A 25889-nucleotide genomic window follows, 5' to 3' on the forward strand; every position below is an offset into this window, starting at 1 on the left:
CAAGACACTCCAATGGAGTGGCATGACTGGTTTCAAATTTTAGAGAGTTTATTGAAATTGAAGTTGAGGACATGGCGTGATATGCGGCCTGGGAGTGTGTTTATCGGTCGGGGATAAACTTAAATCTGAGTCTGCCGCGGCACAAACGCAGACACGATGTTCTAATGTTGTGTGTCACATGTTGGGAATCATGTACACATTCCTGTTAAGGGATATAATCTGGACCCTATATGGTCAAACGCAATCCTTTTATTGACACGCTTTAACTGAGATTTGGATACAGTTTACACCATCGAATATAAGGTAGGCGGCGCAGTGGGTGGTTAGCATGTCTGGCTCACTGTTCTGATGTTTGGGTTTGGAATGTTGGCTCTGGCTTACCTGGTGCAGAGTTTGTATGATTTCCTGTGCTTCCGTGGGTTTATTCTAAGTACCGTACTATAGCTTCCTTCCACATTCTAAAAATGTGCACTGTGATTGGCTGACAACCAGTCCAGGGTGTGCCTAATATCAGCTAAAGTCAGCTGGGAAAGGTTTCAGCACACCCGACCCTGATCAGCACTACACTAAAGGCATCTCGAAATTCAAACTGGCCTGTACTAGATGCTATACATACCAATGGAAAAAATGAATCGCTTATAAAAATGTGGATTTACTAACGATGAACTAGAGGAAGACTTTACAATGAACACCTCCGTCCGGAATGGCAGAAATATGCAAATATTTTGAGCCGACGGCAAAATATTTTTCAACAAAGCTATGACCTGAATAAATCAAGCTCTCCTCCCTTCAGTTCAACATAAGGACTTGACGCCAGGATGCCACCAAATGGCTCCAAAGCAGTATTTTTATATTGGACGTGGCTTTGGCCTAAGCACAAAAACAGCAAATAAGCAAATTTTCAGTGAACAACACAGGAGTGACCCCCCCCCCCCCCCCACACACACACACAAAATCAGTGAATAGGCAAAATCCTGTATCCTGACCCGCTATTATGTGTGAGGTTAAAGTACATGGGTCGGTGCTTTCATTTGGAAATAATCATACTTGCAACATCCTTTCGAGTCAAACCTGGAGACTAAATCAAAAAGATATTCTTTGTTCAATTAGCGCAGTTGATTATTCCTTTGGAGGCCATCGATTATGCTGGACTGTGCGCTGTCACCTTCCTCATTATTCCCCTTGGAAGTAGCGAAGTGCTCCGTCAAGATGTGCGGTGATGAGTCGATGATGCGCACCTCTTAGCGGCCTGACATTTTCATCTATCACGCACATTTTGGATCTCTCAATCTGCTCGCCGCTCCATCATCATGCCGCCACTGTAACATGTGGCCGGGGAGTTTTCCATTAATGAAAAAATAACATATCACTGCCAATGGCATACAAATGGGCTGCGGGAGAAGTGAGAGCACTTCAGAAAATGCTCAGATAATTAGACTGTCTTGCAGCAGATTGATGGATGCCCTATAATTACCTTTGTGTTATTATTTCGGGGCCAGACAAAAAAATAAAAAGGTGGAGGGGAAGAAGCTTGCCTTCATTAATCTCATTAATGTGCGGAATTAATATCATTTTATCAGACATTCCAGAGCTGCTGGTGGTGCGCGGCGCCGGAGTCATGATTCAGAGCTGTCAGCAGCAAGCGCATCAGTCTCAGTCACAGGAAGGCGTAAATATGGCGGTAGCTACGTTCCGCTTTTGTTTGATTGTCAGAATTCGCCGTCATTTTCTTTTCAAAGACAGGAAAAACACTTAGATGTCAAACTTTCGTATCCCAAACATTTTTTTTGCAAAACTCGTCGGAGGAATAATGATTCTATTTCCGTCCCACATAGTGATGGTGAAAATGTGAGCAGGGTGTGGTCTGTCTTTAGTCAGGTGGGATCGGCTCCATAAACAGGCGAAGCGATCAAGAAAATGGATGCATGTATTATGATTCCATTGTGTAAAAGGGAAACTGGAGTTGAAAGGGTTTGCATGAACGCACTTTACAATGCTGGATGATCTTGCCTCTCTTTGTTGACTACAGTCGTATATTTTGTTCGATACTGTACAGTATATGTGATGGACATACTGTCATCAAAATAATCCTGACTGTCGATATATCAGTATTGCAGTATTATGAAACTTGGAGAGAAAAAAAGACCAAAAAGGCAACTCTACGTGCCGAACCCTGTCATGCAGCAAAATGAATAATAAGGGTTCGTTCATTTGTCTGCAGCAGACGTGGACTTTTTGCTGCTAAATATACAATAAGTGAATTACTGGATTGAGTTCAAGGTTGATTGCTGCATTGCCTCGAGGGCTGTTGAACAGCTGGTTTCTACTCCACTTCTTTAGACTGCATTGGGTCATAACACCTGACCCGCCTGGCGAACGACGGGCACACGCACGTGACGAGGCAAACGCCGTCTTTGCTTGGAGTGCCAACTTGTTGTCATTCATAATCTCAACGAGATGTAAGGTTTGACAGTTTACCGTGTGTTTTTTTTACGGGGGTCTGTAACTGTAACGCACAAGAGCCGGACCGCCAGCAATCTGCAAGTCATTACGACGGGGTCACGGGATAACCGACATGTAAACTCAAAGTCACTTCACCTCAAATTGGGTGTAAAGATCCCATTTCCTCTCCAAGCTGAACCACCTGCAGGACGACTACAATATCTGTACTTCCCACCCTTGCCGCTATTCTGTTATATAGCGACACAAAGGCTGATTGTGAGGGAAGTGGACGGGCTACTACTGACTTTTAACATCAGGCAAGGCAGTTTTATTTTTTGTACAGCTCTTTTGTTTACTAAATAGCACATTTCATACACAACTCAGTGTGCCTCACACCACTAAAAGCACCATACCCTTGGTGCACAGTCAAAGGTGGAAGGGCTTTGTAGTAGCCAACTTAGTATATTCCGCAAGTGGAGATCTTGCAATTCCTTATTCACAAAATTCTCTGTACTTCCCACCTTTGCCGATATTCTGTTATGGCAACACAAATGTTGATTGAGGGGGAAGTGGGCAGGCTGCTACTGACTTTTAATGTCAGGCAAGGCAGTTTTATTTACTATATAGCGGTTTTGTTTCATATATATCACAATTCATACACAACTCAGTGTGCCTCACACCACAAAATCACAACGACCTTGGTGCACAGTCGAAGGTGGAAGGCTTTGTTGCGGCCAACTTAAAATATTCCTCAAGTGGAGATCTTCATGCAGTTCCTTATTAACCTACTTTGTACACGCCAATCGCCATCATGTAGGATGTTGTCCGTGGGCGAGTTGGAAGTATTCCCGAAGGAGATTAACGGCAGTCGTAGGCGGCGTGGGCAGTAGAAAGCCATGATACCTGATGTCCGCATCTTAATGGCAACTCATTAATCATGCCAGGCAGAGAACAACGCAACGTTTCTTTCTTTCGTCATGCTGAGGTCTCTTCTGTGGATAAGGACCCTGTGTCATGGTGGCCATGTGCGGACCAGACACTGTTGGCACTGTAAATAGTAAACATAAGGAGCAGTTAGCATTAGCTTGATTGGCCTTGCTGCAGAGACGCTGCAACGCTTTGGCTTGCTTTAGTTTTTCTCTGAAATAAATGAGACAAGAAATAACACATTTCTCCAGATATTATGCCCTTCTTTCAGAAATACAACTTTATGGATATCTATCTGTCTATCTATCTATCTGTCTATCTGTCTATCTATCTATCTATCTATCTATCTATCTATCTATCTATCTATCTATCTATCTATCTATCTATCTATCTATCTATCGAGAGAGAGAGAGATTTTTGTGGTCTTGTTACAGAAATTTTGTTTTGTCAACAACATGAAATTATTCCAACTCCTCTTGACTTGATTATGAATTACGTGTGGGAGTACATCTGAAAGCTGGAAATCATCACCCCCTTCCAGCAGCCATCGATTGGGGCAGCAGAAAATCCATAGCGGCTGATTTGTGAACCATTACGTTTTGAAGGCAAAGCTCATAATGTTCATATTCAACAGCTTTACTGTGTGCCTGGCGAGGGCGCGCTAAAGACGTGGGCGGGAGTAGCGCTTTAAGACACCAAGTGTTTACAGGCGAGCCGTTTGCGAACGAGGGAATCACGTTGGAGGGATTGAAGATCATTAAACAAATCAATGCAAGTCTATCTGCAAGATTGCCCACACATGCAATAAGACAATGAGAGGAAATGCACTGTGGAGGCTGGGGGGGGGGGGGGGGGGGTTGTTTTTATCATATTTACAAGTTGTCTTTGGATTCATTGAAGCATAGCAACAACAGTGAATCCCCATTGCTCAGCTCCAGTCCTCGTGTTTATACAACAAATTAAAACCACATCCAAGTAGGTGGTAGCCCTTTTGTGAAACAACAAAACAGACCGCATAAAAACAAGCCCACCACCCCCATGCATCTGACAATTTGTTGGCTGAACGTAGACTTAACTTACCGCCCGCTGGAATGACGTGTAAGTATTGGCGTAGGGAGTGCACCGGGGTTTTGGTGACTGTGATCGAGGTGCTGGCAGATGTGTGTGGTGGATGCCATATTTTATTCCGAAATATGAAAGCAGAGTGCATCAAATCCTCTCCATCAGTGTAGAAATCCATTCATTGAATGAATTATAATTATCATCATCTTTATTATTATTTTTAAATCACCCCTCCATCCGTGGCACAGTCATGGTGGTGATGAGTGGGGGTCTCAAACACGGACACATATTACGGGGTGGTCGGTGGTTTCACAAACAAAAACAAAAAAAAACAATCTGGTGTCTTTCGACACCCCCTTCCCCGCCCAAATATTCAGCTTTTCTTTGAAACAATGTTGACCTTATTCTTGTGTTGTTGCGTCCTTTTCTTCTAAAAACTTTCAGATCGCCAAATTTATTCTCACAATTCTCATCATTTAACTTTTTTTTCTGGGTCTGGCAGTGTTAAAGAATCCGAATCTTTGTAATATGTTTTTGTTTAGGGTGGCAGGTTGTCTTCTCTTGCGTACGCTGATGCATCAAAATACTGTATACTGTATTATACTGTAATACTGTAATAATCTTAATAGAATATGAAAAATATAAAGCATCCATTCCAATGATCATATTTAATGAATGAGAGGAAGACAAGGTCTTAAATTTTGATTGAAGTGCCCTTAGTGATTTTACTTGACCTCCGGGATATACTGCATATACTGTACTATTATTTAGAAAAATAACAGGTACTGATTGTTATTATTATTATTATTATTATTATTAATATTGCATTTCACATTTATTTTCTGCATTTTTGTCAAGCTCATTGGACAATTACCCTATGCTACTTCACCAGTCGTGAACTCCATTTATAGCTTTTGTAAACAAACATTCAATGTGTGAATGCGCCCTAAGCTCAAACATTTGACCCGGTGTCATTTTTTAAGGGGCTTGACATCATCTCCGCACAAGCCAGAAATACTTTGAATAAGAGCTCCTGTTCACACTGCAGCCCGATTGGGGTTAAGATGTATTTTTCAACTTCATAACTCCGGCCTTGTTTCTTCTGCTCCTGGTCAGCCAGAGGTCACACACGCCGCACAAAACACACACACACACACACACACACACCACGCGCACACACGCATTGCTGTATGTATTTTTGTACGACTCTCTCTGTGGTCTTCCGCCATCACGATGCAAAATGAAATGATAACATTTTTTTTACCCAGAAAAAGGAGCCGTTATGCTGCAGTTGTCGAAAAAGTCGAGAGGGGTCATAAATCAAAGTTTTTTGCACTCCAAAAGTGTGTTTCTCCACCTTAACACTGATTGCACTTACAGTACAAGCCCCCAGAGTCGCATGTTTTTCATGCAACTTTTCATTTCACTGCAGAGTACCTAAAGGACACTTGCACAGAAGGTTGAGAGCTGCGTAATGCATTTTTCCCCAAGGGCCATTCTAAAATGGATTTAAAAATTCCACAACAAATGTGCTCAATGTATGTTAGGGGTAAATGTTTGTATTTTTGTTTGTTTGTTTTTGGTACCTTAACTTACAGGTGACCTGACTGAGGGTAGAAACATATAGAGACAGAAAATATAACAATAGTCACAGGCATTGATTCTTTAGCCTCTGCAAGAAGTGATTAATATTGCTGCAGCTGACTGAGTCTCTTCCTGTGGTAGTAAAACTCATCTTCATTTGTGTCCATATGGATTATTTTTTCCACTCAGTGACCACATAGACAAAACAACCACATTTATATATTTTTTCCACTTGCATGAGTTTTTGTTTCTTTTTTTGTTTTGTTCTTGCAATTCGTATATGGCCCACCTTTCATAAGTTGTCCACCCCTGATGTGGTCCATCAGTCCACATTACATGCTTTTTCCCCTCCTACAAGCTATTTTCTTGTGACATCTCCAAAATCGGTCATGCAGCAGTTCAGCCAGTGACCGCACACACACGCTGGGTTTAAATTGCTTTTTGCGTCGTCCGTCTCTGAAGGAACTTTAATTGCAATAAAAATAGTTTTAAATGGAGCAATAACGGCGTGTTTCCATCACTTGATGTGCTGTGAACAGCGTTTGTGTGCGCGCGTGTGTGTGTGTGTGTTTCTAAGGGTCTAATGAGCTCAAATTAGCACCATGAATTACTGATTTCATTAATTTTGATCCAGAGCTAAGTTAAAAAACGTTTTGGGACATTCCATTTTATCAGTGTGGGCCCTTAGAGGCTATTCACAGAGCTCCCCAACCACCAAGGACAACATCATCTTCTTGGCAGAGGTAATAACAAATATGGTTTTATCCGCTGAATGCATCGCTCCATCTTCCCTTTGAGATGTGTTGAGTGGCGTCCTAATCAAAAATCAATGCACCCACTTGAGTGGGGCCACGAGGCTTCCACAGTGGGGTTATGTAATCTGATGATATCAGTTATAATGCCGTTGGAGGCAATCCACCTGACTTCCACTGCAATGGGGTCACCGCGTGAGTGGTGAGAGGGGAGGCCTCCATCAATTACCACCTATTATAGGGGTGGGCTTACTGTCATAGAGTTGTGTCGACCGCAGCTTCTATAAATAATATTAACGGTAGTGGGCTCATCAATCAATATGAGCAGAGTTGTATTGCTGCAGTCTAAATGGCGGCTTCCACCGCTCGCCAGCCTCGATCAATGATTCGGGCTCCTGTGGACTAAGGCGAAGAAATCTAGCTCCATCCCAGTCCGGCGGTCCTCAGCCTGCCTTCGGCACTTTTCTTGAACCAATTACTTGAACGCCGCCCGAGTCCCATGGTCACTCGTCATGCGGCTTTGGGTTGCATGCCAAATCAACAGGTGGTGCTCTCACACCTAACCATGAAGCCATTTTCGCTAATGAGAAGCATTTGTGGAAAACGCACCAGATCAAGTGGAATGCCAGACGTCCACGTGCAAAAATGTTCGTTTGACTTGATCGAGTTGGTTCCCATGCCATTTGGCTGTAACAGTGTCTTGTGCTGTGTTTGGTGGGGCGTGACTTTTGAACAAAAGCTTTCACACACGCAAAAAAAAAGTTTTGAGTAAGTGAGCCACAATATGACACAGCATTGCCAAACCATACAAATACAGTCAGTATACTGTACATATAATACCTTCGGATGAAAGAGTGAAGCTTGCAATCTTGGTCACCAAAATATACATGAGCAATGTGCCACGTACAGTCAATGGATTGAGCAAGGAAGTGCAAACTTTCCACACTCTCTTCTTATTTTCAACTTTCTGTAGCAACCTAATTCTTACATGACTGTTTTGCTTTATCAATTGTGATAAAGTACAAAGCACAATCAATTGTATTTGCCGCCTCAAAAGATGATACAGGCTCAACGTTTGCGTCGCCATCGTTTGGTGAATTCTCAACACTAGATACTATATCTCCAATTAACAATCAAATGAAAACTGTTTTCCATATTCAATTTGAGGGGAACAGTGATCCTATCACAAAAAAAGCTTATTTATAAATTGAATGTTATTGGGATACTGACCCGACCCGTTCAAGATGCCGGGCCTTTTTGACCAACTAAAATTAGCTTGAAAAAGGGCATGCTGGGCATTTATAGTCCAAATTATTTTGCAAACCTGATAAAAGGAAATGAAAGATTATGAACAATGACAGAGAACAATTATAGCATTGGACCTTGAAGACGACGTCAGTTATTGTGCAAAATTGTTTTTGCAACAACAGAAATGCTCACACCAAAATGTATTGATTTTCTCCTTCGAATATAGCACATCACCACAGTTCCGCATCTACAAAATTGCGCCGTGTGACTCATTAGGGGTGTGATGCTTGAACACACAGGAAGTGTCAGGAAAGGGAATACATGGACTTAATGATTCCCTCCCGGTTGCAAATATCCTATTGCAAAGAAGCAGCCCTGGAAGCATGCCAACCAACGGAAGCGGAGAGGTGGTGCGATGTGTTGAAGAAAAAAAAATGGCACAATGGCGGTAACTGTTTCAAGCAATTAGCATTCAGAATGCAAAGAAAGATGAATTAGTCCCATGGTGGCCTGTAGACCTGAAGATCTCGCCATCCCCAGCTGGAGCGGCCTTGTCGCCAGTGAATCATTCACCCGGAGAGCTCCCTCTTTTTAGAGCCTAGCAACCGCTCAAAGGCTAAACGGTTCAGGCGACCTTTGACTCCCACACTGATGCTTACCACAACTTGTCATTGTGAGATATGAAAACACTCCCAGGTGTGTAAGTGTGCTACACATGTCACCGGGCATTTATCAGACAGGATAACAATCCGGCGAATGAAGCTGTTAAAGCATCCGTCCGACAGGATGCTTTCAATTTTGTCTTCTGTTACTGGATAGGAAAAACAATTTCTGTTCAAACAAGAATGCTAAATAGTGCGACAGTTGTCACAGACCAACCCCAATTGCATATTCCCTCATTTTGTGGGAAAGCAGTGACATGCTCTGTTCAAATACTCAAGAAATAGAGCTCTAGAATGCTTTTTAATACGTCAATAAATACCGTTGCATACAGTATATGCCCACCAACAAAAACAAAATGAAACAGTGGAAACATAACAAGAGCACGTACAATAGCAACAACGGCTACAACAATGCCATCCATCCATCCATCCATTTTTCGATCCGCTTATCCTCACAAGGGTCGCTGGAGCCTATTCCAGCTGTCTTCGGGCAGTAAGCAGGGGACACCCTGAACCGGTCGCCAGCCAATCGCAGGGCACACAGAGACAAACAAACATCCACGCTCACACTCACACCTAGGGACAAGAGTGTTCAATCAGCTTGCCATGCATGTTTTTGGAATGCAGGAGGAAACCGTAGTACCCGGAGAAAACCCAAGCAGGCCGGATCTGGAATTGAACGCGATACCTCTGCACTGTGAGGTCGACGTGCTAACCACTCGGTCGCCACACAACAACAACAACAGTGCCCGTGTAACATAGAACAGTGCAAACGTAACTGCAAGAACAAAAAAAACAACCAAAAATAGGGCAAGTGACAACAACCAAAAGTGCCATTACAATAATACCATTAACAAAGGTTCAGCACACATAAAAATGAAAAAAAAAGACAAACACACAAGTGTAACAACAACAACAGTTTAATTGCAACAAAATCACTGCATGTATAAAAAAAAACCCCAAAAAAAACAAGCAATGCAGGTATAACAACATCGGAACTATAACAAGCAAAACCGCGCACACCAGTAAAACAGCACAAGTCTAAATAATTATATAGTAGCAACAGAGGCACAAATATAACAACCAGCCAAAGATAGCTTTGCAGTAGCCTGTGTGTGAAATGTTTCAAAAAGACAAAGGGTAAAGCCTTCACATTTTCACATCAAACTCAAAATGTAAGTATCTGAGTCATCTTATGTTGTCCAAATGGATGCGGTGGACAGGAAGGTGCAAAATGTTTTCCAGTTGTTTGTTATGGGAGGGGGGAAAAAAAAACCCAACATGCACTGCGTCACGTGAATCGGCGGCCATGAATCTGCTTCGCTGCGGCAGTCGCGTTGCAGTTTTGACAGATAAGCATCTCTCAGCTGGCCTCCACCGATCCTCTCAGGCAGATGATCAAGTCATATGATTAAACTTAAAATCCTGCTGATTCTCATCAGCTCACATCAAACTATGCTTACGGGGTGAATTAGTGAAAATGGAAAGCATAATGTATTTCTTTCTCGGTTGGAATGTCTTGTTTCTTTCCAATCAAGCCTTGTCCGACGGCGGCTGTGACTTCAAGTGCTCACCCCGAGCTGACCTTCAGACTACAAAGCGTCTGAACAGACAATTAGCTGTGCGGTACGAGCAATTCGTCGGAACGGGACAGAGGGGTTAGTGTCATTTGGTCAGTGCAGGAAGGCTCCTGACTAATCCAGAGCTCAGGGATCCACCACTGCTTTCAAAAGCCTTTTTTTCGTGCCGCGGCTTACGTGACTTTTTCCTCACTCTGTTGTCTCTTTGGCACTGCTTTCTCATTTCATAGCAACTTCCACACCTTCAGGCTGCGGCCTGAGGCACAATTACTCATTGTGTCTTTACCTCAAAGCAATAAAAAATATTACGATTGCCCGGGTGCAGGTTCGATCAAATCCAACCAAATGTTTGTGAAATTAAAGCTCCTAAAAGAACTCAGAAATGTGGAACACTCAGCATTTATTCGATTTCCTTGAACTGCATCTGGCCATCAAAGGGCCAGATGCAACTATAAAAAAAAAAAAATAAGTGTAATCAAAAGTAAGGTAAATATTCCCCAATGTATTGTTTATTCAAGGTACAAATATTTTGCACATAAAAAGCTCATGATGGAAAAAGTAGTTTATGGTCAATGCACGCATCATACACTTATTTTAAGACAACTACCTCCCAAGCTTGGTTTGAATATATCCCTTCGGACTTTGTTGTCATTTTGTGGCATCTTCGAGTTTTAGAAAGAGAGCCAAAAAAGCAAATAGGTGAGTTTTTTTGTTGTTGTTTTTTTTTCAATGAATGGGTGACCCCAGATGTGAAAACCGAACCACAATTAGGCACGACTTCACTTTAGTATGATGCGAGGTTGTACTCCAACTTGTGCATCACAGTTATATACTCATATGAAATTCTCTTGCAAAACTAAGCTTCCACATGACTTTTAGATCAATTAAAAATACATCAAATCTTCCACTGTAGTTGTTTCAGGAAGTCCGAACCGCTTCCTTGATGAGTTTGTAGCACAGTCATGTTCACAGCGTGGCTGAGCGTCGTCTCGCTAAGATGTATGAGTCGGCATATCCAGCAGACATCATTTCATGGTAAAGATGGGAAATGTTATTACAATTTGATTGCTGACATTTTGGAGGCGGGGGCGGTGGGGGGGCTTTGCCCCGGATTAGCGTTCGGGTTCTAATGGATTGTTTGTGTGTACATGTCTCCCTTTTTAAACACTGTAAACAAAGGTAATCCATCATAAGCATCCAGCGTCTTAATTGCTACCAGAGGTGGCGGGCTGGTCAGCACTTCAGTCGTCGGCTTCTGTGCCAGTCGGATCAAACGATCATGTGAACACGCATCTATTTGGTGCCGATAAACTTGAAAAGGCTTTGTTTACAGAATCGGAGAAGCTAATTACCTTTAGTCTTTTTCCTTGACGTTTGTGGTCTGGGCCTCAAAAGCAATTTTTTAGTTTGGGGAATTTTGTCCAAACATTGCACTCATAATCCTCAGAAGTTATTTGTGTTTTCAAGATGTATGTACTGTGCCATAACGCGCGGGAACATTTGCTCTGCGTGCTTTCACCCACAATATGCGGGCAACGGCATAGCTCAACTAAAGACAAAAGATCACGTGTGATCAACATTCATTACGGGCTAGGGTTTGTGCTTTTCAAACCCAAAAACTCGCTCGCATCTCGTGTGTGGGGAATATGACCTAAATCTTTCCTAAAACAAACAAAAAAAAGTCCTTGTTTTATGTGATGTGTTATGTTTATTTTGTTTTTTAATGTTATGTTTATGTTAAGAACCCTGCCATGGGACTTCGGCTAAAAATTAGCATTTATGCTGGACATCAGTTCATTGAAAAAAAAAAGATCAATCGATTTTATATATATATATATATATATATATATATATATATATGTCCATGCGCACATGGAGCCGTCGCCGCAGGTCATTTTGCATATTTGAGGCTTTCTGAATCTGAACCATTCAGTAAAATGTTTCCAGCATTCAGCTTTATCTGGAGCCAATGAGCAATGAGAATCTTTCTGAAGATGTTCTCTTCAAAACAACGTACAGTAATGAGTGGAATAAAATGACAGTGTAATGGCCACTTGCTCTTACCGCCGCTAAGTTCATTGACTACCACCGCGGTCATTTCATAGCATAACAAGCAATTGACGCACGGCTGCAATATCGCAATTTAATTCTCTCCGTTCTCAGCATTGATTTTTTCCCCCCCCGCCTCTCTGAACAGCTCCCTCTAGCACATTAATATTGCAGCACAATTAGTTTGCACATTACTAAATTACCGGCAGATTAAAAGTGGAACAGCACAGTTCATAACCCGCCCCGCATAACTGCCAGAGAGGAAATTAATATGGATCTGAGTTGGTCCTCTGAGACGAGCGCGGTAAAACAATCCATAAGGAGGAAGTCCTCTGTGCAGGCGCGTCGGGAGTTTCCTGTCAGCAACGGGGCAATTAATATGGCCTTTAATTAGATTTGCATATGAACGTCAATAAGCGGCGTGGAGGGCGCTCGATGTCGGTGGGCCACGTTGCGTTATGTGTTTATAACGCGCTTGACTCCAATCGCCACCCAGGTGGGAATCCAACGAAGCGTGTTAAAAGTCGGACTAAATTGGATGTGGAAAACAATAGAAAATGGAAATAAATATTGGTCAGCAAATGGCGACACACGTGGTGCTGAGAAATCACGTGACAAGAAAGTTTTTGTACATTTTATTAATTTTTTGCCATTCTTCTGTCACCATTATTTATTTCCGGATAAAGTATAACTTTAATCTTGTAGCAACATTTATTTTCTTGGAAAACACTTTTGTAGGATATGTTACTCCCAAATGTTGAGTTGCTGTCATATAAAATGGTTAAAATTCCACATACAAATTAAAATTCCAGCATCCTCATGCGCCCAACAGAACCTACACTGCATTTCCTCTGCACAAATGTGTTGCTCTGACCTTTTGATGTGCACATTGATCCAATGTACTGAGTGGCCATTTCCCCAGAAACAAACAAATATAATTGGCTTCGGGTTCCAATGGCGCTCATTCTCTCTGAGCATCAGGCCGATGCTTTGCGACGATATCAATCAATTTGCACTTCTAGACAGTCTGGGTGCCTTTAATGCTGACTTGGTCATTTGAGAAAGCCTGAGAGGTAAGAATTCAATAGAGCTTTATCAGTCACAACTCATCTGCCTTCATCAATAGTCAACTTCTAATTAGGAGAAGAAAGTCCGAAGGTTACTCCGACTATTACCCATGCCATGTTACAAATTGGTAAAACCGTTCTGATGATATGAGCGAGTCTGTCCATCCTTCCATTTTCCAATCCGCTTTATCCTCACAAGGGTCGTGGGGGCTGCTGGAGCCCATCTCAGCTGTTTTCGGGCAGGAGACGGGGGTCACCCTGAACCGGTTGACGAACAACCATGCGCACTCACACTCACACCTAGGAACAATTTGGAGTGCGCAATCAAACTTCCATGCATGTGGGAGGAAACCAGAGTACCCGGAGAAAAGCCACACAGGGAGAACATGCATACTCCACACAGGAAGGTGTTATGGTACATTAGCCTGACTTTGGCGCAGGCAGCATGGTTTCAGTTCCCGCTCACTGACTGTCTGATTTTGAGCCTGGTTGCCTGTCTCGACATGTGCCCAGCAACTGATTGGTGAGTAGAGGGTCTTGTCCGCCTTTCACTCGAAGTCAGTCGACAGCCCCCCGCCACCATGAACAGAATAAGTGATGTAAGGGGTGTTCACACGGCAAGATTTGGTCCAGTGCTACGCCGGGGCTGCCCCAGTAGAGCGTTCACACGTGCAAATTAGCTCCGGCGTAGCCCCGGAAAAAGGCTTACACCAGACCAAATTTTATCCACCTCAGGGAGGTGGTTTAAAAATTTGCTCCGGAGCAAATGCTCGTTTGCGAAGCAGCACCGATGTAAATTTGCACGTGTGAACGCAACTGGGTTAAATTTGCTCCAGAGCAAATGCTTGTGAAGCGTACGTACGGCGAAAATGTGTTGCTTTCGTGCTCTGTCGGACTTCCGTCATGTGTTTGTTTAATAATGACACAAGACTTGGCTGGTAACATCTTTCCTTTTGTAGGAGACTGGACTGTCTCGGAGTTGTTAGTGTAGTTTGTTCCTTTGTTGTGTATTCACAACCCCCCGCCCCCCATATAATTTATTTAGTGATTTCCTCTCTTGATTTTCTGTTTGGCGCATGATGTGTTTGCTTTTCTGAGTGTCATTGAAGTCATCGTTGATTTACGTTTTCGGGGGCGGTCACTCTCGAGCAGAAGGCACGGAGACCGAGAAGGAGAAGGACGTGCCTGTCCAGTAGTCGCTAGAGTTGTGTATACGTTTTAAAAAGAACCAACACGACAGCTCATTTGTTTTCTGTCGTTTTGCTCCGCTGCAGAAACTGCCGTGTGAACGCAAGTGGGGTTGCACCGACGCTGTGCCGTTGCAAACACGCTCAGCGGCTTTGTACGTGTGAACGCTCCACACAATTTGCTGCGGTGCAAAATATATCGCAACAAAATACATCGGTGCAGCGCCGGCGCAAATGTGTGCCGTGTGAACACCCCTGTAGAGAATTGATGGACATCAACTTTATTCCCTTTGTGTGGAGTTTGCATGCTCTCCCGTTGCCCGTGTGTGGCTTTTCTCCGGGTGCTCTGGTTTCTTCACACATTCCCAAAAACATGCAGGGCAGGTTAATGGAACACTCTAAATTGTCCCGAGGTGTGATTGTGAGCGTGAATGGCTGTTCGTCTACGTGTGCCCTGCGATTGACTGGCAGCCACTTCAGGGTGTAACCCGCATATTGCCTGAAGACAGCTGGGATAGGCTCCAGCATGCCAAAAAACCTCATGACAATAAAAGCGGTTCAGATAATGAAAGAATGGATTGTTAACTCAAGGAGCTTTTTAGTAACTGAAAATTCTTGTAAGACACTGACTTTTTTTCCTCAAACATGACTATTTTGTGAGTTTGAGTGATTTTTTTTTCCCCCCTATAAAGTTACATAACTCTTATACTACTGCCCACTATTTTTGCTTTTCAATGTATCCCAGATGCTCGAACAAAATTTCAGAAGATGGAAACATCTGTGAGCCCCACTGAAAAGTATTCAATGTATATTTTGTTTTTTTCCGTCACAAAAAAAAACCATGTAGTTTAACACCTCCCTCCTATAGGCAGACTTCTCTCCTCAGGTGTTTTGCGCATAAATAGTTGAATTATGTTTCAGTCGCTTCGGTGAACATATGCTCTAAAGAAGGTGTTTTTCTCACCCGAGTTGTGCACTTCCTCTTGGCGTCCCGAAGTGTTGCATGTCACAGGCGGTGATTCTGTTGAGATTGCTGGATTCTGAAGCTGCATTCAGTGGTCTTATTACTTACGTACTGCCTGCCAGTGGCTTCTCGTAAATTATCCTTAGGGCACCAAGTCAGGACTTGTCGTATAAGGTCAGCGTGGATCTTCACAGTGGTCATTGCGTCCTGGAAACATTTTCTGAATTGCTTCCATTTTGACACGTTTTCTACCAAAGATATCGCTTCACTTTGGAGGGGTTTTCTTCCCGACAAACCCGACTGGTTTTGTGGCTTTCTCATTAGGGCTCTTTGAAGGCAGATGAAAGAAGCCACAGCAAAAGATCAGATTCTCCTTGAAGGTGGCAATGTGTGAGATGTGCGTTTTTTTGTAGAGCATTAAGAAGTTCAGTGGCGTACTCCCACAAAACGAAAAAATCAGTTTTTACTGAAGTTGCTACAGTTATGCATGAGCCAAAGAAATTGTCTGAAAAAAAAGCCACGTTTCCACCAAGTGTTAGAAAACCGGCTGAAACGGGGAATTAGCTTCATATTAGCTTGACTCTTCGCAAGTACAATTTGTCACTATTTGGCGCTGGAAAGGAACCTGTTTTTCCAATTGAACTATAAGTTCATAATAACAACGGTGTCACCGCTCGCTATATAGCGGGCTACCTGTTCGTGTATTTACTCAGCTGGGCCCCGGGGCCTCTCCTCTTCCTCCGTCTCCAGCGCCGCGCCGAAAAGGGAACGGGGTCGCGAAATATTTCATTTCCCAAGTAAAACATCTCCTCTGGTCACAGTGATGGATGTGCAATCAAGGCCCAAGCACTTGTTATTAGCCTGAACTTGGGATCCACCGTAGGAAATGAGGGTGAGAAAAAAAAAATTGTTGTTTATATCTGGCGCTCTGTCACCTTGTCAGGCAAAGAAGACGACGTTGTAAACTCTTAAACTAGAAATTGCATGGAGTTATACTGGGCAACGCCGGTCTCGAAAGTTGAATACAGTGAACAACCTGCTGCTCGCTATTGACGTTTTCGTTTGGCTGTGGAACTTTGCTGAAAAAGTCAACTGTTCACATATTTCTAAGCTGTGACACATACAGTACATCTACCTTTGGCAAATTATTGTTTTTCTTGAAATACTCTCCTACAAAAAAAATTGAATGCAATCTAGAGGTCGCAGTTCCGAGGGCAGGGGAACCTCACGGTTAATTGAAGACTTGATGTTGCATTCGCACCTGTTCAGGTGTGAAAGGTTGTCTATGGGTTTTTTTTTTGTTTGTTTTTTGCTGTGTGCCGTGGGTTTGGCTCGTGACCAATCCAGTACATATCCTACTTCGCGCTGAAGTCAGCTACTTATCGGTGCCTGTACACCAGGAGTCTAAGACAAAGCGGTGTTGAAAATGAATGGCTGGATGAACATAGTGCAACCTCACAATTCTCAAAGTCACTTGTTCTTATTTCTTGTGGGAAAACATATGCTTGGATATTAACCGAAAAATTAACCTATAGGAGGTTGATGTGCGCTTTCTAAAATGCCCCAAGACACAGGACTATGACTAATCCCCGGTTTAATAGGAATTGGTCACAAAAAAGTACTTTGCATGTTGAACTGATGCATCTGGATGGAGAGACGAGCAGTGTTAGGAAAGTTCTTTGTCAGACAGGAGCTAAGCTTAGCCTGCGTTGTTATGGAGATTTTTCAGCGCATGCACTTTATGCACATCTCATGCGTTTCGTTTTTTTTTTTAATTTAATTTTTTTTTTTTTTTTAAGCCAGATACTCACTTCGATGTTCATTTTTGGGGTATTTTTTTCCGTAAGGCATTTGTTAATTGAATTGGATTTGATTTTATTTTCAGCCACACAGTGAACGACTGGTTAGTACGTCCGCCTCACAGTGCAGAGGTGCATGGTTGGATTCTGGCTCCGGCCTACCTGTGTGGAGTTTGCATGTTCTCCTCGTGCCTGCCTGGCTTTTCTCCGGGTTCTCCGGTTTCCTCCCACATTTCAAAAACGCACCGTAGGTTAATGGAGCACTCGAAATCGTCCCGAGATGTGAGTGTGTGCGCGGATGGTTGTTTGTCTCTGTGTGCAGTGCGATTGGCTTGCAGTCAGTTCAGGGTGTCCCCCGCCTACTGCCTGAAGACAGCTGGGATAGGCTCCAGCACACCCGCGACCCCCGTGAGGATATGTGGCTCAGATAATAGAAGGATGGAATTATTTTGTTTGTTCAATTTTGGCAGGGCTCAGTCCCTTACCCTCTGCAAACTTAACCTGTTCTGGGAAATCCTTCCTTGACTCTCTTCTCTAGACAGCAGATGGTGCTGCAATCTCTTCACAGAGCTGCAAATGGTTCCGGAATTCCGGAAGGGGGGAGTAAAAAAGTCACACTGGGGCTTAGTTCCTGAGTTGAGGCAAATGTTTGTTGAAATAAGTGGAGATTTCCTGCTTTTCCTTTGTGGGTTGGGGGGGGGGGGGGGAGTGGGATAGTGTTGGGTGATAGCTTCCCTGCTGCTTCTTGCCCTTTATTTCCTTCCTTCCTTCCTCCTCCTTCTCTCTCTCTTGCTCCCTCTCCCTCTCTCGCCCTTGAATGTTTTAAGTCACAGAGAGGATGCTGCCCGGGATCTGGGATTTTTGGAACGGTGGGAGTCATTTTCAGACATAAGTAAAAAGAGCATGCTTTGGACCGAAAGACAACAAAGGCGAATGCGAAGAGCTCATGACGGAGTAATATTCTACTCCATTAGGAGGGACACCTGTGACTTGTCAGGGGTAACAGTTTCATTTTATTTTTCCCACAAGTGGGGTGAGTTTGAGGTGGGGAAATTCATAGAGAAAGAGGAGGAATGTTAAAGGGTTGACGGTGTAATGCAGTGGGTGGCGGGGGGCTCCGCCAAAGGAAATGGATTGAGAAAGTGCAGCGAGGCAAACCGCTCATTCACCATGACAAATGGGGAGAGTCTCTATATGTGAGTGTGTGTATGTGTGCGGCGGGGGCGATACCTGATACCCCACGCCACGGCGGCCCGCGTGCACCTGCACGGCCAGCGCACTGGAAGTAAACCGCGGCCAATTGCGGAAACCCATTTCCATTTGGAACAGTGGCTCAAATACCTCGTATGACAATATTGTAGTGCCCCCCCAACCCCCCACAAATAAAGTACAGTGCACTATTACATCTGTAGTTAAGAAAAACAAGACCAGTTTACAATAAGGGTTTATCATTATGAGGGTTAATAATCATTTTAGTTCTGTAAACATGAAACCATTCCATTACGAGAATAATACTAACATTCCAAGTCAAATTCCGAATAATGCAAGAATAAAGTAACTTTTTTTCCAAGAATGAACTCACCGTTGATGTAACGAATAATTTATGGGGGTAACTTCTAATGATCTTTACAGCATGCTCAACAGTCCTTACAATAATACCGTGCGACGATATTTTTGCCAAATTGTATTTTGTCGATATATTGAATTTTCTCAAAACTATTAATATTTCTCTTCATGTAACGGCATTCTCATACAATTGTGACCTGTTCCTCATATTAGGACAAAGCGAGGCTATTGCCATGTTCCTGTCATGTTCCGCATCTTTGTACTTTCCAACTATTGCAACTTTATTGTCATTCTCAATTTTAAATTCATATTTTTATCACTTGATTGAAATACTTTTTTAAAGTAAAGTTACGCTATGGTACTTTTTTTTTCATCTTTATGATGCTCGTGACACTGGATAATGCAGACAAATGCGAGGAAAAAAAATCAATTGGTACGAAAAAAAAGTTTTATTTTTTTCTGCAAAACGGGAGGAAAAAATCCGTCTCCCAATGTTATGCACGTCAAGGAGTTCATGAGCCTTTCAACAGAGTGATCACAAGCAACATGTCATGTGTCTTCCATTTCCAGTAAGTCACATATCAAATTCCACTTGCATATTATTAAATCTGGAAGAGGTCCGAATTAAGGCTGGGTAGGTGCTCTAATCCAATTGTGTGGAGGGTAGAGGGATGTATAGTCTTTTCACATACATTATATATGTGTGTGTGTGTGTGTGTGCGTGTGTGTGTGTGTCAACAAAAAGCAGGGCTGAGTGATCTTGAAAACTAATCTAATCTGATTTTTTTCATCAATATTGCGATTGTAATCGAATGTTGCGTTACTTTCGAAGGTCCTTTTGTCATGTGCGTTCAAAATTGCATTCTACTACAATGCCATGTCGATTTTTTTGGCCCGAAAGAGAAAGCTCGAAGAGAGCAGTCCGCTTCAAATATTCCTGAAGATAATATTTACCGGAGCACGGATTTCTAAGTGTCAACTAAGGAAGACATTTGTTTTCTGCAATTAATATTTTGGATCACTTTTTTTTCTTTTTCACTGAAAATCGCCAATTTCAAACCAAAAGGATGGAACATTGTTTTTTTCCCCCTATAAATTCACTTTTATGTGAATTGAGATTTTTTTTTTCTCATAAATAACTGAACTGCTGCACTTTCACTTCTCAAAATCAAATATAATATATTTTCATATTATTTTATTTTGAAACAAAACCCCATGGTTACACTAAATTTAGAAATTGAAAATAAACTAAAGACGCCACATTTTTAAAATATAAAAAAATAATAATATTGGTTGCAATTTTGATTTTATTTGACGACGCTAGATTTCAGTTTTTTCCCCCAACAAGCAAGCCTGCAATGTGTGTGTGCGTGCGTGTGCGTGTGCGCGTGCGTGTATTTTCGTGTGCGTGGGTGTGTTGTTTTATTCCGGCGAAAAGCTTCTGGGTTAATCTCATATTAGTCAAGAAGGTTCATTCTCACTAACAACCTTAGACGTGTGTTTCGCAGGGCGATGCGCTAAATTAAATGCATGCGCTGTCACTGGATTACTGCGTGAAACAAACAGTACAGATTCAATCATGAGAACCCAGGGGTGGAAATAAAGGGAATAAACGTGAGGCGCGCATGCTTTCAAAGCGCGTCGATCGAAAATGTCGAACGTCATAATGCTTTCGCGTTAGTCGTGGAGTTCCGTAGAAATCAAATTACGTCGCAGGACTAATTGGGAGTATTGTGAGGGGACGGGCATTTTCATTTTACAGCTTGTACTTTAGCTAACTGTACCTAACCGTATAACTCTTGAGTCTTCGTTTCAGGAGCAACAAGGCGGGTAGCAGGCGACATCTGTTGAGCTTTATGCCCAACCGAGCAAACAATATGTTTTGAATTAAGATTTGACTTCTGAATAAGCCTGATCATGTTTATAAATCATAGCGAGTTAAATATGCTTTGTTAAGAAGATTAGAGGTCATCTGGATCTCCTAACAACGCGGGGGTGGAGAGAGATATAATCCACATTCATAATCCACTGATTCTGACAAGCTGTTTTTCTGTTGTCATTTGTGTTGCATTAATATCGTTGTAATCGCCTTTAAACGCTCAGTCGCTGTCTGCATCGTAGGACCTGAGAGCCAGTGGAAGATGCTCAACCAATCACATGAAATTATCTCTAGGTGTGAGTGTGAGCGCGCATGGTTGTTAGTCTCTGTGTGCCCTGCGATTGGCTGGCAACCGGTTCAGGGTGTCTCCCGCCTGCTGCCCGAAGACGGCTGGGATAGGCTCCAGGACCCCCCACGACCCTAGTGTGGATTAAGCGGTTCGGGGAATGAATGAATTAATGAATATATATATATAAAGTAGATATACTGTTTCGAAAGTCATTACCATGTTAATTATACAAAACAAACAAAATCACACGAATAAAATATTGTGTTAACTATACAAACAAAAAGACATTCGACTAATATGTCACTAATATCAGTGATGTCATACTACTGTATATCGATTTATACACCCCACCCGATTTATATCGGATATGTATTCTTTGCTAAATGGGGGTTCAGTGCATTTTAAAGCAGTAACCCTAAAAGCAGGTCTTTTATGTTCGCCATTTTCATTTCTTGATTAAGTTTGATGCTAACTGCCTTCGAGCAGCAGCAGCGTGCTCCCTCCGGAGGCTAAGACGGCCGACATGTCCATTGTTATTAGTTGCTATGAGTTCAGCCCGTGCAAATCTGTTAATGCATAAGACCATAAGAGCTTCTTATGTTCCCAGCCGGGTCAGAGTGAAGACACAGCAGATTAATATTTGATCATGCAGAAGGGCTCTTAATCAGATTTGCCGACAAACCCCATCCACTACATCCCACCTCTCCGCAATTATCATAATTGTCGTGTTAAACATACTTGTTTTGGCGGCTGCCCTGAGAAGGGGATTCCGGCAGCACCGACCCAATTGATGTGGGATCGATGGCCACGATGCCCGGGTGGTACCGAGCGGGTCACGGAGGCCTTTAAACTGGGGACGGAAGGACGTCTGATCAAGTTATTGTTGGTCCTGTTTACTCCTTTTTAAATCACTCAACATGTTTATAATTAATTCATCACATGAGCAGTGAGATGCGGGCTTCAGTGTGAGCTCTCTGGCTATGCGCATGCTTTTCAAGGCAGAGTTGGGGCTCATTTCAGCGATCCGTCATCACATGGCTACTAACCCCCGGCACGGGCAGATCTTTATTTTTGTCACCCTCCTTTTAATCTTTAGTCTATTTTTATCCACCGCTCGTCCGAGACCGCGCTTTTGCACTGGTTAGTCCGCCCAGGGGCCAGAATGCTTGCTTTAAAGGTTTTTGCTAGCGTCATCACAAGATCCCGTTTCCGCTGTGCTGTTTCAGTGACGGAAGGCTTTCTGCTGAAAACCAAAAATACATTTTTGGGCTATTTTTGGCAATAAATTTTTGCTGACTAAATATTCAAAGAAATGTTTTCATATTTCGATTCTTTACAAGATACAACTAGAGATCCAAAGCAGTGTCTGGTTTTGCAGCAAAATCATGGTAATATCTTTAAAATGCACATTCTACACACATAATGGTGACATTTTTTCCATCCATTTGTTTAATTTCAATGCAAAATGAAATGACGTTGCTGAGACATTAGCCTTCAAGTCTATTCTAACTTTTTGACACAACACCAGTTGGGATGGTGCCATTTTGATGGTTGTTTGTCATAAACGTGAAATAAACAAGAGCAGGTTATAACCAGTCACGTCCGCCATCCATCCTGCGCGATGCGCGGCACTGCGCGAAGCGACTGGCGCCGAGACGCGCGGGCCCATTAATCTATGTTGACTGGCTGGAAATTGCATCTTTGTAATGAGTATTAGGTGTGCATCTACATGAATTAAAGCACAATGAGCCTCTGATTGATCACCTCCTCCCAAACGACACCCCCACCGCGATCATTATTGTTTAAAAGTGACTCAATCATATCGGCATGATTAAAAGTGCTCGCCTCCGTCGACAGCCGAGATAAAGTTGAGACGCACTTTGAGGAATTGTGTCTGCGTCGGTAAATCCCCCTCACTGTTGTGTGGGCGTTTGTTGATGATTTGCTGCACTTGCTTTGGATTTATTTAAAAAGCTGTACAAGTAAAATAACAAGAGACGGTCAAACACAAAGAAAGTTTTTTTTTTTTTTTTGCTTTAACGTTGTATCTGGAGAATCAGATCCCCCCCCCAAAAAAAGACAACAAAATGGTTAACCGTGGCTTTGTTTCGAAAATGTATTTTAGGGTTACTGAATACCCCCGGGTTCGAAAACTCACTCAGTAGCGCCCCAAGGAAAGTTAAAAAATTAGGTCCACAGTCTCGATTTCAACAATCAACGTGAAATTGACGATCATAACAGCATGCACAAAAATGTCTCAAAGACCAATGCCCAAAAGCAAACAAAAGATGTCCATGTTGGGTTCAAGCAGCCAGAGCCATGGCTTGTACTTCAACAAATCGCCGGGAATTTTGCCCAAATTAACCCAATCAGAAGCAGGAATCCGCGACAGTTGGCTGAGGCTTCATTTCAAAGCGATTTTTGCTCAGCCATCTAAATGTGTGTGGAGCAAGGCATAAAAATGTGTTGATCATTTTAAGAGGTGAAGAAATCCTGGAAAGTTCGGGGAAATAAAAGACCCCCAACACCAGTTTCACGGCTTGACACGAAATTGGGTGGACATGCCTCTCAAAACAGGACACGTGAAAAACCCTAAAAAAAAAACCATTCTCAACATTGAAAAGGAAGCCGAACATTTTGGCTTGAATCATCAAATGGGCAAAAGCAGGGTTCATACCATGCAATCATTCCCAATGAGCTCCGTGGGAGGAACTACTGTACATTGCAAAACAGTTTTTGCCAAGCCTTCTAATTTGGATATAGTGGGGCATAAAAACAAAATGAGCATTTTGAGGAAAAAGTGGATGAGAGAGTCCACTCCTGAAAATAAAATTAGCCCTCAACAACATCGGTCCCTCCGATCACAACAGGACAAATGAAAAAGTCTTTAAGATCCATTCCCGCAATTAAACTGGAAATCAGCAGTTTTGATCTGAAGCTGCCATTTAGAATGAATTCCATGGCTCGTCTGTTGACAATTTCTTATTACCGTTAAAAAAGCGACCATTTTCTTTTATTTTCTGTCTTTTTTTTTTTTTTGTTATTTGCTTTTCATTCTAGTCACCGAAAAGTCCAAGCAGGGAAAAAACAGGAATGCACTGTTGATGTTTGAAGTCGGGGCCACAAACGGAGCCAACATTGAAAGGTCTTGTGGCATTTATGTGCTCTAAACTGTACGTCTGCAGTCACAAGACATCCCTGCCAGATATCGGCTTACATTGTCAAGGCCAGGTGATTAACGATAAAATCTTCTTTATTCCATGATAAATATATATTTCATGACCTGAATCCTTCATTGTACAGTATTTGTATGGTTTAAAATAGTCGTAGAGCAAGAACAGACGTCATCGTATTGTATTTACTGTACTTCCGTAATGTTTATCTGGTAATTTAACAGTCGAGCCCCCGTTGCGCTAATTATATGAAAAAAACCCTCATTAGCAGCGTCAAGATGTACACCCCCTAGAGATAGAAAAGTTATTTGGAAAACACCAACGTCATGCATAACTTTTTACAGTTATGTTATCTTTCACTTCCTCATTGAACTGCCTCAAGCAGTGGTTCTTAAACTCCCCCCACCCCCAACCCCGAACCTCGACGGTCCATAGCTTGGGGGTCCACAAAATTTTGCAATGAATGAATGATTTGTGCTATTATTGCTGAGGTTTGTGGATGCGTTTTTCGGTGATGAAAGTAGTGTATTTTCTATCAGGCACCTTGTTGGACAGCTGAGGGGGCCTCAGAAAGCCGTGTTGAGTTCGGCAATTTGTTTACAAGATATTACTATTTAACTATTTTCTCTTACAGAAACACACCAAATATGATTTCAGTCGTTTGCAATTTCACAAATGGGAGATGAGGGGCTGTTCTCTGCCGATCGCTTGGTTAAAACGCATCATTTCCTGTTCACCATTTCCAGTATGTTATATTGAGGGCGCCAGTAAGCGCAGAGCACAGAAAGTTTTCCAGTTGTAACAAAATATGAAAGATTGAAATGCTGAACAATCCAGCAAGATGTTGGAGGAGCCGATAGGCCGAATCAGAATTGTCGTCACCTCGTTTGTCAAAGCGACGGCTCGCAATGCGAACACCTCGTAAGTTGGGGCGCTCGCAAGTTAAGGATCCACTTGTAAGTCAAATAACGCTATACTCCACTTCCTGCTTTTGTCAGGGCCTATGCAAAAAATTATTTTATCCCCAAATACTGAGGAGTCTTGTTTCCCGACGAAGCGCCAAGCTTCACTTTTTTTCCTCTAAAATACAGTTACTTTAAAAAAAAAATCTTTACACAAAGACCCCCCCCCCCCCAAAAAATAGACAACTTAATGTGACAGTTATGTTTAATTGCTGCTGAGGTATTTCAACAAAAAAAAAAATCCACTTTGTAATTGATCAACTGGACCCAAAAAGTTTGTGAGCCCTTAGCTTGAAGTTTTCCGCTTGTTAAATGACAAACGCTTACTGCGCTAAATCGCTGTATTTCCATTAGAGAAAAAAAAATCGCTATGGTCGCGAACATGACGTATTCAATCGTAAACATGAGTATCAGCCGCCACGCACATACAGAAATTGCCCTTTTATGCTGCTTTTAGAGAGTGGGAAAGCACATCAATAGCACTAACTTGAAAATGTAGTTTTGGCTCCCGATAAAATGGACACACTACTCACCATAACGCCTACAGATGAGAGATCATGACAGTCCCGCGACAATTTGCCAATTTGCTCCCTTTTAAATAATTCAGTCCTTTTTTTTTTTAATCTTCTTTATTTTGTCAGCAGATATCTGAGTAAAAACACGCGAGCCAGGCGTGTGGCAATCTGCCGATTTTTAT

Source organism: Hippocampus guttulatus, chromosome 3 (assembly GCF_054856545.1).
Source record: "Hippocampus guttulatus isolate MCC_2025c chromosome 3, RoL_Hgut_1.0, whole genome shotgun sequence".
Lineage (NCBI taxonomy): Eukaryota > Metazoa > Chordata > Actinopteri > Syngnathiformes > Syngnathidae > Hippocampus > Hippocampus guttulatus.